Consider the following 17020-nt stretch of genomic DNA (forward strand, 5'->3'; position numbering starts at 1 on the left):
TGGGCAAAATCCATCACATTTCTCTGAATATAATGAGAGCAAGCACCAAACTTGGTGTCGCCTGGCATTAGAACCACACATGCTAAATATTATGTCAGCCAGCACTTGAAGCTGGTGTCATATGTCACCCAAGCTAATGTCACTTGCTATCAGTTTGTTTGGCACAGGATGTAATATGATGAGACACTGGGGCCACGAAAGATGTTCCACAATATAGCAGTGACCAAATTAAGTAGAAAGTTCTTCTACCACAGAAAGAAGATTAAAAGTACATCTGAACTTAAATAATATGGTAAAAAATGCAGCACTAATCTTTAACAGCAACCTGAGTTCTTACTTGTGCATGAGGCCCTGGCGGAGTGCTGACGCAGCAGAGTGGACCGTACCACTTCAGACTTCTAGTGAGAGACTACATGTTCAAAGTAGTTTTTCACATTAATATTTCCCTTCTAATGGAAAATTAGCACAGCATGTGAGAAGCTAGGATTAAATTTTTCTTCCTGATGTTTTCATTTTTATTTTATTTGAAGGGAGCTTTTACATAAGGGAGCATGAAGAATGTGACCCCCTCTCCTGTAATCTGAAGGAGTACAGCCCATTTTATCACTTCAGAATTTTACCACCTCATTCTGCTGTATCTATAGATATGGGCACCAACCTAAAGGCGGGGTTTGAATTCTCCCATAACATCTCATCTCCAGGCTACAGAGATCTGTTCCCCTAGAGGAGGAGGGCAAACTCCATGGCATCCCATCCTAACTCTTTTCCCTTCCCAAAGTCCACCTTCCCCAGGCACCATCCTAGGGTTGCCAACTGGTGGGAAACTTACCATGGGGGGATGCAGTGAAATCATGGCATTAGTGCAATGCCGATTGCCCCCCATTCCCCCCCCCATGCCCAACTCTCCAGAAATTCCTCAATCAAAAGTTGACAGCCCTACACTCTGTAGACCAGACCTAAGACACACAACACTGCTGCATAACCATTGTACAAGCAGCAGGGCATGGGAGCAGATCTTGGACTCATGCACACATTCGTGTTGAACATTTAGCATGACCCAATGTATGTATGTTTGTACAATCTCTCTCTACCTTAGAAGTGGATGGCTAGAGTGGGTATGGTAAACAAATACATATGCATGAGTAACAGTTCACACAACTTGTAATCAGCCAGTACACATTATCAAGACCTAGTGTGATGGCCCTGCCCATTCCTCTGTCACCTAGCACTAGGCTTTCCAAGTCCCCCCGGGGGGCGGGGACCCCCCCACCCCAGAGGCCATTTCCCTGCTGCTGGCGGATCAGGCCCCGAGGGGAACCCCACCCTGGCATGCGCGTCACCAGAAAGTGATGTTATGACGCCGGGCACACTGGGGGCGGGGCCACGGTCATCCGAGGGAAAACTCTATGGTTTTCCCTCGGATGGTCGTGGCCCCGCCCCCAGCATGCCCGGCGTCATAACCTCACTTCCTGGTGATGTGCATGCGGGGCGCGCACGCGCTCCAGCCACGGACCGGGCCCCCGGTAAGTACATTTTTCGACTTGGCAACCCTACCTAGCACTGCTCAAATTCCACAGGCCGTTCACTAATTCTCCTCTGTTCCCATCTAAATTAATAACCTGTGTCACTGTATATATATCTGCCTAGGCTCCTGGGGGGGATCAGTTTTTCTCCTTGGAATAAATATGTAAGCTGCTCTTCACAGAAATGACCAGACAGTTAACTGAGTGTGGGGGAGAGACCACACACAAGCACAGGAGGGAACTGTGTGTGCAGGAGACAGACTGAGGCCTCTGAAATAGTGAAAAGAGAACCCAAGAAACTAGAAGGGTGGAGGCAGGCGGGGGGGGGGGATTTGAAGGAAGAACAGAGGAGAGGTAGAGGACTGAGGAAAGAACCATGATGTTGAGGAAGAGACAGGAATGGGATAAAGAGGGACAGTGTAGGATCAATTTTTGGAAAAATTCTCAGAAAAGTTTAAGCTTTCTCACAATTATTTTTTTTTGGGGGGGGAAACAACAGAAAAATTCAGCACAGGGAAGATTCCTCATCACAGCTCACCATCTCATCTGCCAATTTCCTTTCTTTCCTCCCAGAGAGCCGTGGATGTGTAGGGGAAGGGAGTTATTTCAAATTTCCAGCTCTCTGCAATGAAAACTAGACCCTTGGTCTCTCCCCTCCCCCCATTCCGCTTGGATAATAAGTCAGGAGGAATAAACAAACCCACACTTCCCAGAGTTCAGACTGGCAATGCAGGTTAGAAGCAGCTCTTAACTTTGCTATTGGATGTTGCTTTTCCTGCTACCTCCCAACAATAGAGGCCTATTATGCACGGGGGGGGGGGGGGGGGGGGGTGCGCTCTTATGCGTGTCTGTTGGGTTTTCTTTTTCATTCTGCATTTTCCCCCCTCCCTTCAGCACTCAGTTCACTTTCCATTCACTGTTTCCCTGGGTTTTGTGAGAATGGGGTCACCATTTGTTTGGATTCAATTCAAATTCAACACTCAGAACACACACGCACACCCCAACACAACAGGGATATTTGTTTCTTATCCTGCTACATACACTAAACTCATTCAGTTCTTACATCTATATTCTCACCAAGAAGGACTATACATCCTCTTTATTATTCTGCATGCACATGAAAGCGCATACCTTGAATAAAGCTTTGTTGGTCTTAAAGGTGCCACCGGACTCTAAATTTGTTCTACTGCTTCAGACCAACAAGGCTGACCACCTGGAACTATCTTGAAGGATACATCAGTCTCCAATGTTGACATTTATTTGCTTCTCTGTGTAAGCCCCACCAATTGAATCCAAATGAATGGTGACTATGTAGTAGGCTTGCCAAGTCCCCCCGGGGGGCGGGGAAAACCCCGCCCAAGAGGCCCGTTACCCGCCACCGGCGGATCAGGCCCCGGGGGAAACCCCACCCCCAAAGCATGTGACATGTCCAGAAGTGATGCATTCACGTCGGGCACGTTGGGGGCGGGGCCACAATCATCTGAGGGAAAACTCTTGATTGTGGCCCCACCCCCAATGTGCCCGGCGTGATTGCGTCACGTCCGGGTGATGTAATTGCGGCACGTGCGCGCTTTGTGCGCACACATAGACTTCTGGAACGAGACTGGACTCCCCCGCACTGCAACAGGTAAGGACTTGGCAACCCTACTATGTAGACATAGCTTGTTATTCTTGTTTGATCTTTGCATCTGTTAAAACATCTTCATTATGTTAAATGGTAATGATATAAACTAAGCTTATTATTCTTGAATCTGATAAATATCTTCATTATGTTGTGTGCTATTTTACTGCCCACCCTCTGCCTATATGTAAAAAAGGTAAAGGTAAAAGTTCCCTTGCTTGAAAGCCAGTCGAATCTGACTCTAGGGTTGCGGTGCTCATCTCCGTTTCAAAGCCGAAGAGCCAGTGCTGTCCGAAGACATTTCCGTGGTCATGTGGCCAGCATGACTAAACACCAAGGCGCACAGAACGCTGTTACTTTCCCACCGAAATGATACCTATTTATCTACTTGCAATTTCTTGCTTTCGAACTGCTAGATTGGCAGGAGCTGGAACTAGAGATGGGAAAAGCTCGTACACTGAATTAAATTTTGTTAGTCTTAAAGGTGCCAGTGGACAAAAACATTGTTCTGTTGCTTTAGACAAATATGGCTACCCACCCAAATCTATTGTTCTTAGTGTGTGAGGTTGCCAGTCCCTACCTGTTGCTGGCAGGAGCCTCCTGGAGTCTTCGGTGGGTGGGTGAGATGACATCATCACACAGGGCATGTTGCGGGGGGATGCTCTGGCATTTGCAAAAAAACCCTCTATGGTTACCATGGAGTTTTTCTCAGATACTAGAGCGTTCTCCTGTAATGTACCCTGTGTGATGACATCACCTCTGGGTGATATCATCATGCCAGGCACATCAGCGCAGATGGAGCTGCTGGGAGGCAGGGCTCCCCTGCCAGCCCCCTGAGCAGCGGCAGATTGGGAGCCCAAAAGCAGGTAAACCCCTACCCCCATCGAGGGGATGGCAACCCTAGTAGAATGACCTGTGTAGTTGTACTATATTTCAGACCTAGACTTATTGAAAATATTTTACTGATATTTGCAATGAAAGTAGCCAATGAGACTTCCAGAGGCTGTATTTTGCCCATCTGTGATTGGTGGTAATGAAGCATGGAGGTTCTCATGTGTCAGATAAACCAATGCAGCATGGAAAAATGCATTCTGAAGTACAATTAAGTTTTAGTAACTTCATAGCTCCTTCTGTGCTGAGCAGCTGTTTGACAGTGGGAAAGGTGAAGTGTGAATTTAATTTAATAAATGAATTAAAGAGGGGCAGTGATTTCTGTTGATTTCTTCCTTCCCACAGCAGACCCCCATGTTGCTCCCTATGTTGATCCTGAGGGATTGATTATCTGACTCCCAGAAACAGAATTCCTGGGAACTCAGTGGGCTGCAGCAGGAGGGGAGAAACAGCAGAAATCACTGCTCAGACTTTTTAAAAACAGTGCCCTTATGTTTGTGGAACTATATGATTGGATACAGTTAACCATGAACAAACATAATGGATTAACACAAATTTACTAGTCTAATTTGGTGTAGTGGTTAAGAATGGTGAACTCTAATCTGGGAGAACCGGGTTTGATTCCCCATTCCTCCACTTTCAGCTACTGGGTGATCTTGGGCAAGCCATGGTTCCCTCAAGGTTATTATCTCAAGAGCAGTTTTCTCAGAGCTCTCTCAGCCCCACCTTCCTCACAGGGTGTCTGTTGTGGGGAGAGGAAGAAAAGAACTTTATAAGCCACTCTGAGACTCCAAATTAAGGGGAGAGTATAAATCCAACTCTTCTTCTAATACCTGTACTTATGCAGGGGTCATTTCGTAGAAAAAGAGCTAGGGGGACTCATTAGCATAACTCATTAGCATATACCACACCCCCTGACATCACCGGAAGTGTGTCCTCCCCACAGCCGGCGGCGACCTCCAGCGGGCACCAGCAGGGAGCTCCAGGCCCCGCCCTCCCACACCTCACCCGGGGGGATGGCGTCCCCCCGCGTCCCCCCCAAATGACCCCTGTACTTATGACCTCTGTAAGATGAAAGCCACACTTGAACCTTCCCCAGCAACTAACCAAGCTGGAAGGCTCTTACTGGAACCTTTTGCCCTATGTCTTGGAGACTGTGTCCATTATCTTTCTAGTCTCAGACAGCTAGGTGTCAGACTTCTGGTCAAGTTACTCTCAATAGCACTCTCTTTGGCAGTGATTTATTTACTGAGATATATGCATGATCTAGATCAGAGCAGTACTGTGTTAAACTAATGGTTTTGGCGGGTACCTAAACAGATATAGGTGATTCAAACAAGGGTCCTTCCCCCCCCCTTAACCAAGTATATGTCACAGTTGTCCTGCCTAGCTGTTGCCATCCCTACCCCCTTTATGAGAATACTAGCAGTAAATCCCATTGTGAAAGCAAAAGGTGCCACTGGACTCAAACGTTATTCTGATTTTCTTCCAGTATCACTTAATCCCACATAGCAGTAAAGCAAGAGTCTCCCAAACATGCCGCAGTTCTGTAATAAACATGCAGCTAATTATTATGAACGTACATCGACAATAGTAAAAAGTCAATATGAAGATCAGTCCTTAAGTTCAATTGTCATTGTTTAGCACACAAATTCAACTGTAGAGAATTCATTCTTGACTTGTTAGACTGTTTCCAGAGTCTAATACACACTCCAACAATAAGAAAAATATGTCAAATATGTTTTTTCCTAGACCTTTTGTGTGTGTGTGTGTGTTATTGATCTCCTTCTTCTTTTCCTTAATACTTTTCTCCCTGAACAGACTTCTGGTTAACGTCCAGACATTTAACTTCTCTATTTCTTGTTCTGTACTATAATAGCTTTCTCTATATTGTGGCGCTGCCAAAAGCCTGAATGTGTTGCTTTAACTCAGCTAAATAAACAATAAGAATGGTTTATCACCTAGACTCTACAAAGGACCACACAAGCTTTTGTTCAGCTGTAATTTTATGTACTTCTGAATTTATTGGTGAAACTCTGTAAGACATCTAAAGAGCTTGGTAAATTAACAGCATATTACTTTGCAACGGCTCCTTTGAAATGATGACATCCCCCATTAGATTTATGGCCCCCTTTAATGAATCTACTTTAAGCAGTTCATTGGAGAAAAATCACCTTGGTTGTACAAACTAAGCTAAGATGAGGTGGAATTCATGGAGCAAGTCTGTACAACCTGAGAGTTCATATGCACCCACCCAACCTCATGGCCCACAATTTTTTTTTTTTTGCTTTTTTGCCGTTTGTGGATCTGTAAAAACAGTAAGGTTGTCAAAAGAAGAAGAAAAAGAAGAATTGGTTTTATACCCTGCTCCTCACTACCTGAAGGAGTCTTGGAGCGGCTTACAATCACCTTCCCTTCCTCTCCCCACAACAAACACCATGTGAGGTAGGTGGAGCTGAGAGAGCTCTGAGAGAACTGCGACTGGCCCAAGGTCACCCAGCTGGCTTCATGTGGAACAGTGGGGAATCAAACCCGGTTCTCCAGATTAGAATCCACCACTCTTAACCACTACACCAAACTGGCTTTCAGTCAAGTCAAGCATATGTCTGTCGGTTACAGTTGACTTAGGGAGGTACATCAGAAACATAGCATTGGAAAGGTCTTTGGAGGGCATTTAGTCCTTCTTAATGCAACTACAACATCCTGCCTCTGATTAAAGACTTCCAGTCTTACAGGCCTCTCATGAAGAATTATTGATTTATTAATATTTTTCTTGATTAATTAAAAAAATTATCTTACATAAACATATTTCTGTTATTCTACCTAAGTAGAAACACATTTCAGTTATTCTACCTTGCGTCAGGCATGTCACCAGGGGGACGCTCTAGCATTCAGCCAGAAACTCTATGGTACCATAGAGTTTTTTGGCCGAGTGCTGGACAGTCCTCCGGTGCCATGCCCAGCGCGATGATGTCACCTCCGGATGATGTCATCATGCTGGGCATGTTGGAGGGATCCTGGGACTTTGGGGGTGGGCAGGCTGGATAGGGGGCCCTAAAAGTGGGCAAACCCCCACCCCTATGGGGAAATGGCAAGCCTACTTCACCCCCAAATCCCCAGGAATCTCCCAACCCAGATTTGGCAATCCTAATTAATGTACTTGTGCGTTTCCAGGGGCTTCCCTGGTTTTATCTCCAATATTTCGCAAACCTGCTTTGCTCTGAAGTTTGGGGAAAGATCACAATAAAGCCTGGATGGTTGCCATGTGAGTGATAAGTTTCAGACTCCAATAGGCACTACTGGTAGCCCCTGCACATTGCTCAGGCATCAAACATACTACTGGCCAGTATCCACCCGCACATTCAGAAGATTTACTGTGCAGTCCTCAGAACACTTTCTTAGGAGTAAGCCCCATTGAATAGATCTGAGTAGGATTCTGCAAAAACCTGCTTAAGATTGCTTTCTAGAAGACACTAAAGCTTTCTTAAGGGGAGAAGTAATTTCTACAAATTCACCCTTCCGTTACAGCCCTGGTGCTTTCACTGAGAATCCACTGACTCCTGAGAAAAAAAAATTAGCTCAGTGAGTTGAAACAGAAAGGGAAACCTTACAGAAATAGTCTGCCCTTTGTATTTCTTAAGATATTTATATTCAGGAGTCATTTTGTAGAAAAAGAGGTACAGGAGCTCATTAGCATAACTTATTTGCATATGCCACACACCCTGACATCATCAGAAGTGTGGCAGAAGGCAACACCCACCGCTCAGGCTCCACTGAACTGTTTTGGATTGCTAGCTATTGGGGGGTGGTGCAGATCTGTCCTCGCAAAGGAGGGAGAGCTTGTATCTGAATAAAACTTGGTCTTAAAGGTGCCACTGGAATGTTCTGGACCGGGGGGGGGGGCTCTGCAACTTACCTGGCTGCTTCTTGCTCTGACTGAGGGCTGCTGGGAGCAGGGGGTGGGGCTTGTTGCATGTGCCCACCCCCTGGGATCTTTACTGCCGGAGCGCCACTCCTGTGCACTCCTGCAGGAAATGACCCCTGTTTATATTCCATAGGATTGCCACCTCCAGGTAGTGGCTGGAGCTCTCCTGGAATTACAACTGATCTCCAGGTGCCAGAGATCAGTTCACCTGGAGAAAATGGCCACTTTGGAAGTTGGACTCTAGCATTATACACCATTGAAGTCTCTCCCTTCCCCAAACCCTACCCTCTTCAGGCTCCACCCCCCAAATCTCCAGGTATTTCCAAACCTGGAGCTGGCAACCTTGCTCAAAGCAATTAGATTGTGTGTAAAGTGTGATGAAATTGCAACCAACTTACAGCTACCCCTGCAAGGGGATTCCAAGGAAAGTGAGAAGCAGAGGTAGTTTGCCACTGCCTTCCTCTGCAGAGTCTTCCTTGGTGGTCTCCCATCCAAGTACCAACCCTGCTTAGCTTCCAAGATCTGATGAGACTGGGCTACACCATGCCACATTTTCTCCCCAAAGCAACTTACAATTCGAAAAATTTAAGAACAAATTACAGTAAAATCCCATTTACCTCTCTCTTCAAGAAAATGCCTGCTGCTTAAACTCTGTTAAAAGCCTTTGCAAATAAAATAGCCTTACAGTGCCTCTTAAAAACTTCTGAACGCAACCCTAAAGTCCTTGATACGGCTTGATTGGATTCAGGCCACTGTCTCAGTGCTTTCAGTACTCATAATTCTGAAGTACAAATTACTTCAGATTATGCCAGTATTCATGACAGGCATGATGACTATATTCTAAATTGTATGCTATGGAACTCACTGAAAATATAGAATCATAGAATCACAGAATCCCACAGTTGGAAGGGGCCATACAGGCCTTCTAGTCCCACCCTTCGCTCAATGCAGGATCAGCCTAGAGCATCCCGGACAAGTGTTCGTCTAGCCACTGCCTAAAGACTGCCAGTGAGGGGGAGCTCACCACCTCCCAAGGCAACTGATTCCACTATTGCACAACTCTTACTTTAAAAACGTTTTTCCTAATATCCAGCTCATACCTTCCTGCCCTAAATTTAAATCCATTCTTGTGAGTCCTATCCTCTGCTGCCAACAGGAACAGCTCCCTGCCCTTCTCTAACTGACAGCCCTTCAGATACATAAAGGCTGCAATCACACACACTAAATAATCCACTTTCAATGTACTTTCCAACTGGATTTTTACTGTGTGAACTGGCGAAATCCAGTTGGAAAGTGCATTGAAAGTGGATTGTGTAATGTATTCAATAAGCTGCCATTGAATGCAAAATGTGTTATGAAAACATCTAATTGAAATGCTATGTTAAGCTTCGTCCTGGGCTAGGATCCAAATACATCCAATCACATTACTAGCCCAGGAAGCACCTAACCAATCACTATCAACAAGCTCCCTGAGCGGGAATGTCCGTGATTGGTCCTTATGTATGCAACCTTATTGGTTGGTATTTGTACAGTAGGCGTGGCTACATTATCCGGGAGAGTTTAAAAGCAGGACAGCTGCAATGTAAAAGCTGTTCTGGCTATCAGATGTAGATCCGTGTTCGAGTTGTGTTCGAGTTGATGAATAAAACTGAATCTTTGCTGAATCACTCTCTGACTACTTTGTTAAGCGAGCAACTTAACAGATTGGAAGTGGATTATTTAGTGTGTGTGACCACAGCCAAAGATAGCAATCATGTTTCTCCTCAGCCTCCTCTTCTCCAACCTAAACATTCCCAGGTCCCCCAGCCTTTCCTCATAGGGTTTGGTCTCCAGGCCCCTGATCATCCACATTGCTCTCCTCTGCACCTGCTCTGTTCTGTTCACATCCTTTTTGAAGTGAGGCCTCCAGAACTGCACACAGTATTCCAGGTGCAGCCTGACCAATGCAGTGTACAGCAGGACTATGACATCTTGCAATTTGAATGTTATGCCTCTGTTGATACACTCCAACATTGCATTTTTTAAAAATATTTTTTATTTTATAAATTTTCCATGTAACACTGCATACAAGTATAAATCTCATTGAAAATCAACTTCGATAATACAGATCTCTACAACAAGGTAAGTACATTTTATGAGACACTCTTATAATAGAAATCCTGTTTCAAATACTGATCCATAAAAATGCAGACTAGTTAAGCTGTAACTTGAACTATTAAACATAAAAACTGACACATGGCCAGGGTAACTGTATGGCTTAAAATATCACTATGATTTCTTTATACTTTAAGGGAATTGAGGATGTGGAAGCAGAAGGTTTTGAAAGCGAAGTTTCCATAAAATCGAACCATTTCGCAAAGAATAGTCCAAGACTGCATTAGCCTTTTTTGTCACCACATCAGACTGTCTGCTCATATTTAACTTTTGGTCCTCCCATACCCCAAGAGTATCACCCATCCAGTATGTATGTCCATCATTGTTGTTACCCAGATGTAGAACTCGGCAGTTATCCTTGTTAAATTGCATCTTGTTCACATCTGTCCACTTTTCCAGTTTTTCAGATCTTGTTGAATTCTATCTTTCTCTTCTGATGTGTTCATTGCTCCTCCCAATTTGGTGTCATCTGCAAATTTAATGAGTAGTCCCTTCACACCCTCACCCAGACCATTTATAAATTTTATGAAAATATTTGGAACTTGTCTTCATAAACCCTAAAATAATCTCAAATTTGTAGATGGGAAGCACTGGGAACACTGGATTGTATCCAATTTACTGCTAGCATAATTTTCATTGCATTTCCCTTCCCCTTAACAGTCTTTTTTGACTTTCAAAAAGATGGTAGCTGGAGTTTCTGGACCTAAATCAGCACACACACACACACAAACACACACATGCACACATTCCAGATTTTTTTTTTTTTTGTCCATGTGGCTCTCCAGCTGTAGGCATAATCTTTCTTGGGGCTCAGATGAGCTTGCTGGGGAAGCAGAATGTGAGCAAAATCTGTTTCCACTAGTACCTTCCAATGGTGTTTGCTTGGATACAGCTCAGACATTGGATCCCAGATGTTGTAACTCTTTGTAGAATAACTGCAGAGAAAAGGTCCTGCTGGGACTTGGTGGGTTAGAATTTAGACTAAGACCAGAGGAAAGGGGTCCAGTTCACACAAATATTGTAAAGTGGTTCATTATGCTTAAAGTATGTGGACTTCAAACATTTTCTCCTTAGGTTGCACAGTGAAATGGCAATGTGACAGTTTTACCATGCAACCAGGAACTGGTTTTTGATGGAGCAGCCACCCCCCTCCTGGGATCATGACATTTCCCTCAAAGCACTGCTGTGGTTTTGTCAGACTGAGTAATGAATGAATCATACCAATCACTTTGGCCCATATTCAGAATTTTTTAAAAAAATTGCATATAATTCCCACATTCACTTTTTGGTAGCTAAAAATGGGCATCCAAGTCAGCCTATGAGACATCCACAATAGTGTTGATTTACTCAATTCTTGGGGTAAGTAGTTGAGCAACCCACAAATTACTAGCTGGACCTCTGAACAAAATACTCAAGAGTTGTAATAGTATAACAGCTGAAAAATTTGCTGACATTTTGATTAAGGAGAGTAGCCATTTTCAGACACAGAAAATGAACATGGAAAAAGAAAGCAATATTATAACATTTCTGAACAAAACACATTGCTATGGCAACCCAGATTTTTCTTCAGGGGCTCAGTTTTGTAAGAAATGTTGTAAGTGCACACCACTAAATTGCAGGGCCTCTGTATATACTTTGTAGAGAATAGAGATGCATATTAATGATCCACAGAGAAAGGCAGCTTTTACAAATATCTGTTGCACAAAGATGTAGGTGGTTTTCAAACTGTTGCTAAAGTTTCTGAAAGAAATATGAGCAGAACCATTTATGAGGACTCAAAAGACTCTACTGTATACCTATGCAACCATGCAGACTGCAGCCCAAAATGCCAACTGTTCATTATTTTATCCATCCATTCAGTATTTTTGCCAGCAGTTGGTATCAGATATTTTATTGAGATAGAGGGAATCGTGTTTTTTCCCCCTATTGACCCTGCACTTTGATACACCAGCACCTGTTCTTTGATGTGCCAAAATTAATCAGATCCAAATCCCAACCCTCAAAAAATTGCCAGGCTCCATACCTGAACCACAAAGCTCCCTAGCCCCTGCTCCCTGACCAGTCACATGTCACTCCTGCCTCTGCATACTGATCACTCCTGGCTTCTTAGTTACAAGTTGGCAGCCTATGTACTGCTGTCAATGCTGCACGAATGATATCCTCATTATCAACCCCTCTAAAAGTTCATTAATGGGAACAGATGGGCATGTCACTCCAAAGATCTGCATTGGCATGCTAGTACAAGTACTTCAAATGCCAACTTGTGAGCATTTTTCGTGATGATATCTATCATATTTTAATGTCAACTATTTAGATTTTATTTCCATTTCTTAAAGCCATATCTTTGGCAGCCATAGTTTTCAGTCAGCCCATACTGATTTTCGGTTGTGTCACAGTGTCCTAGGGCAGTTATTTGTGTGCTTCTTCAAGCAATTACTTCACTCCAAATCACAACATATATGACTTGTTGAGCATTTGTGATAGCCTGTAAGAGACTAATCTATCACCTTGCTATAGCCAGCACAGCTGGAAGCTGATCAAAAACTGAGGCTACCAGGAATTCTGAGACAATGGTAATCAGAATAGACCTAGGAAACAGTGTTTGCTTATTAAGACAAGAAAATGAACAGAAAGAAGAGGTGGGAAGGTTGGAGAATTGTATCCAGGGTCAGTTAGTGGGGCTCAAGGGCTGACCTATTTGAAAGCATGGTTAGAAGAAGAGGAGGAGGAGAGATTGGATTTATACCCCGCCCTTCACTACCCAAAGGTGTCTCAGAGTGGCTTACAAACTCCTTTCCCTTCCCCTCCCCACAACAGACACCCTGTGAGGTAGGTGGGGCTGAGAGAGCTCTGACAGAAACTGCTCTTTTTTCAAGAACAGCTCTTGTCAGAACTATGGCTTGCCCAAGGCCACCCAGCCAGGTGCAAATGGAGGAGTGGGGAATCAAACCCGGTTCTCCCAGATTAGAGTCTGCGCACTTAACCACTACACCAAACTGGTTACATGAGAAGGGGGGAACAGGTATTTGAGCAAAATGTAATATGTGCAATCCATTGTGATATGTGGTAAGAAACTTGGACAAGGACCAGGGAGACCCATGTTCAGATTCCCACTTGCAATGGAATGCACTGAATGACCTTGGGCCAGTTATTTTCATTTAGGACCAAATTAGGCAGTACCATGTCCCTGAGTCTGCCATGGGGACAGAGTGCCAGCGCCTTAATTTTTACTTTTTAAAATGCCAGGCTCTTGAAAACTGTACTGAGGGTGAACCCTGAACCCACATGCCAGGATCCCCAATAATGGGCCCTTGTAGCATTTTGAAAAGTAAAGATCAAGGTTTTAAAATGGTGCCATGTACCCACGGTAGACTCTGGTACGTGGTATTGTCTAGACTGGCCCTCAGCCTCACCCATCTCACACAGTTGCTGCAGAGATAACATGGAGGAGGAGAGAAGCATGAACACTACCCTGAGTTCTTTGGTACACGTGTGGGATAAAATGCACTAAATAAATCAGCACATGCCACATAAATAAGTACAGGCCACGAACATTTGTCCTCACATTCCAGATCCAGCTAGTGCTTCCCTACCCAAAGTGCTGGTGGTTGGTGCCCTCTTTCTCTATGGGCCAGTTTATATGTTTATTTTTAAGCTTGTAATATTTTCACAGAACATCTTTTTTTTCCATGTGCAATTTATATGAAAGAGCCCTCCAAACACAACAATTTCCCCCAGTGAGTAAATGCAGAAGTTCCACATCCTCTCCCATCATCATATCTAAAGCTAGAGAAGCACAGGCACAAGGTCACTTGAGAACACGGCTTCAGAGCAATAAGAAGTGCGGAAAGGCAATGCAAACAAACACTTGGTGTGACAGAATTGAAGGCAGGGAATAATACTATGTATGGGTGGGGAGTGGGGGGGAGCTTTCATCAAACCCAAGATCTCTTTGTTAATACAGCTGGGGTCATTGAAAAATAAATGTTTGAACAGAATATGTATTAATTCAGATGCATACAGTTTAACAACAAGAAGAAAGACTTGATTGAGAGCACTTGCATTAAAATACAGCACCATCCATCTACAGGACTTGGGTAAAGAGTGCGCAGCTGGTCTGGTATTTGTGCTGTGTAGGATTAAATTTCAGTAGGTCTCCTAAACAATATGGGGGGGGAGTTGGTTAGGGCTTAGAACTGTACTAATGGCAAAGTGATTTGGCGCTGGGCTTTATATATCATCTCTCTCCTATTAACATGCTAAATAGTATGTTTATCGTAAAACACTATTACTATAATAAATACATAGTCCTATTAAACACACATTCAGCTGTGATGTTCAGTTTCTGAGGAGGCTGCAAGCTGAACGGGCAGTTGCTTAAGCACATCTTGTTAGTCTTTCTTTATTATTCTTTATTTTATTAATCATTAACCACCCTCCCTAGTAGGACCAGGCTCAGGGCGGTGTACAACATAATCAGAGAAAACATTGCATAAAACAATTTAAAATCTGGCTACAACAGGAAAACATCCAGATCAATCCAATAATCTAATTAGCTATAGATGGCACAAAAATCCTAACAGCGCCACTGTCTCATGGAGGAAGGGGCAAGGGGGAGGAAGGTGGGAGTGCCAAGATGGGGCCATTGCTGTCCTCAACCAAATGCCTGGTGGAACATCTCTGCCTTGCATGCCCTACGGAATTTAGTATATCCTGCAGAGTGAGGATGTTACACGGCAGAGAGTTCCACCAGGTTGGATCCAGGGTAGAGAAAGACCTGGTTCTGGCTGAGGACAGCTGGACGTCTCTTGGACTGGAGACCACCAATAAATTCTGATCTCCCAAGCATAATGTTCTTCTGGGGGTATACCAGGAGAGGCAGTCCCAAAGGGATAACATGCAGGTGGGTGGGCTGCCTCCCAAGACCGATGCTAGAAGATTCCTTTTTATATAGCTATGACTGACTAATACAAGTACCCCCTCTCAATTTTTTCTGTCCAAACAAATCTATAATTTCAAGGAGAAGGAGGCCTAAAGTTCTTCACTTACTTTACGACTTTGAGGCTCTGGGAGGAGAGTGACTGAAGTAGGTATCACTCAACTATGTGCAACCCAGTTCCTGGGACAGATCCCATGCAAAGTCTCCAAAGAACTTTTCTGTAGGTTAAATGTCAGTCAGAAGAAGGTTTTCTAAAGTATAGACATGATGCAAACCTTTTATCCTGGTCTCTTCCTTGACCCATCGTATTATTTATTTGATTTATACCCCACCCTCCCCATTGAAGCAGGCACAGGGGAGGTTTCTAATCCAGATTTATTTATTGGTTTTTATTTATTTAGCACAATCAAAGGCACTATGCTGAAGTGCAAAGGAACAAAGAATATTCATATAACACAATGTGTATAAACAGATACAATATAGTGTATACATATGACATACTACAACACAGAGTGTACTAAAGAAGTCGGCACACAGGACATGGACGAAGAGACAAAGACTCCAGATTCCAATCTTCATTTCGTTGATACTTCTTCAGTTGTACCACACAGCTTCATCTAGTGCTCAATATATAGAAGCCTTCATGTTATATATGCAGGGGAAATTATCCACAATTCACATCAAATTAGTTTAAGCAGGGCAACCAATCATCAGTAGAAGAACATTCTTACATTGTTAGTAAGCCTTCTTTTGTACATGCTGTGTTGTTGTATGTCATATGTATACACTATATTGTATCTGTTTATACACATTGTGTTATATAAATATTTTTTGTTCCTTTGCACTTCAGCATAGTGCCTTTGATTGTGTTATTTATACAGTGCTTTTTTGGTTGTTATATACTATACTGTGTTAACGCTTTTGTATTTTATTTATTTAAAACATTTATATCCCACAACATCAGGGTGCAAGGACACAAAACATAATGATCTAATCAACATTTTTTTTTAAAAAAATAATAATGCACAGATTAAAAGATTGAGTTAAAAAGCAGTTTAAGGATTAAAAAGTACACAGAATGAAAACAAATGCACATTAACAAAATTGCACAGAACCAAAAAAAACCACATTCCTTTTTACTGAACTAATATTCATGGTCTGAAAGACCAAGAACCCCAAAATTATTCACAGTCAGTCCACTGTGTGACTTAAGGTTGCCATCCTCCTGATGGGGTCTGGAGGACTCCTGGAATTACAGCTCATCTCCAGATGACAGAGATCAGTTCCCTTGGAGAAAATGGCTGCTTCAGAGGGTGGATTCTATGACATTATACCCTACTGAGCTCCCCCCAAAACCACACTCTCCAGGCTCCACCTCTAAATCTCCAGGAGTTTCCCAACCGAGAGCTGGCAACCCTAGGTCACTGGTCCTGCCAGAACTGCACATCTGGGACTGGCCCGGCAGTGGCACAATGGAACTTGGCCAGACTTTTCCTGGGGAGAGGCTGCCAGCGGCAGGGTAGAAAGGAAAGCTGATGATGGGGGCAAATAAAGGTAGGTTGGCTGCTGGGCAGGGAAGAGACAGTGAAGGAAGAAAAGGGGAGAGGCTACGGGGGCTGTCAGGAAAGGGAAAGAGACAATAATAAGGAAGGGGGAAATGAGATGCCCTCCACAAAATCTTGTAGGTCCCCTGCTTGTTGTGATCTAATAGTGTTATGTTACTGCATATTCATTACAATGTACCTTATACAATACTTTTCAAAGTAAACATTAAAAGAGTTACCTAGATTTATTGTGGGCTGCTTAGAATAAGCTATAATTTCCTTCTTAATTAACATCTTCGGGAAGGAGGCACAATGAGCAGTAGGAATGTAATTCTTTCCTTGACACCAAATGACACTGAAACAAGGCAGAGGAAATTGCTTTTTGGTAAACAATAATATAACATAATCTTTTTTTAAAAAAAA

The sequence above is a fragment of the Gekko japonicus genome, unplaced genomic scaffold (assembly GCF_001447785.1).
Source record: "Gekko japonicus isolate JY-2015 unplaced genomic scaffold, Gekko_japonicus_V1.1 scaffold71, whole genome shotgun sequence".
Lineage (NCBI taxonomy): Eukaryota > Metazoa > Chordata > Lepidosauria > Squamata > Gekkonidae > Gekko > Gekko japonicus.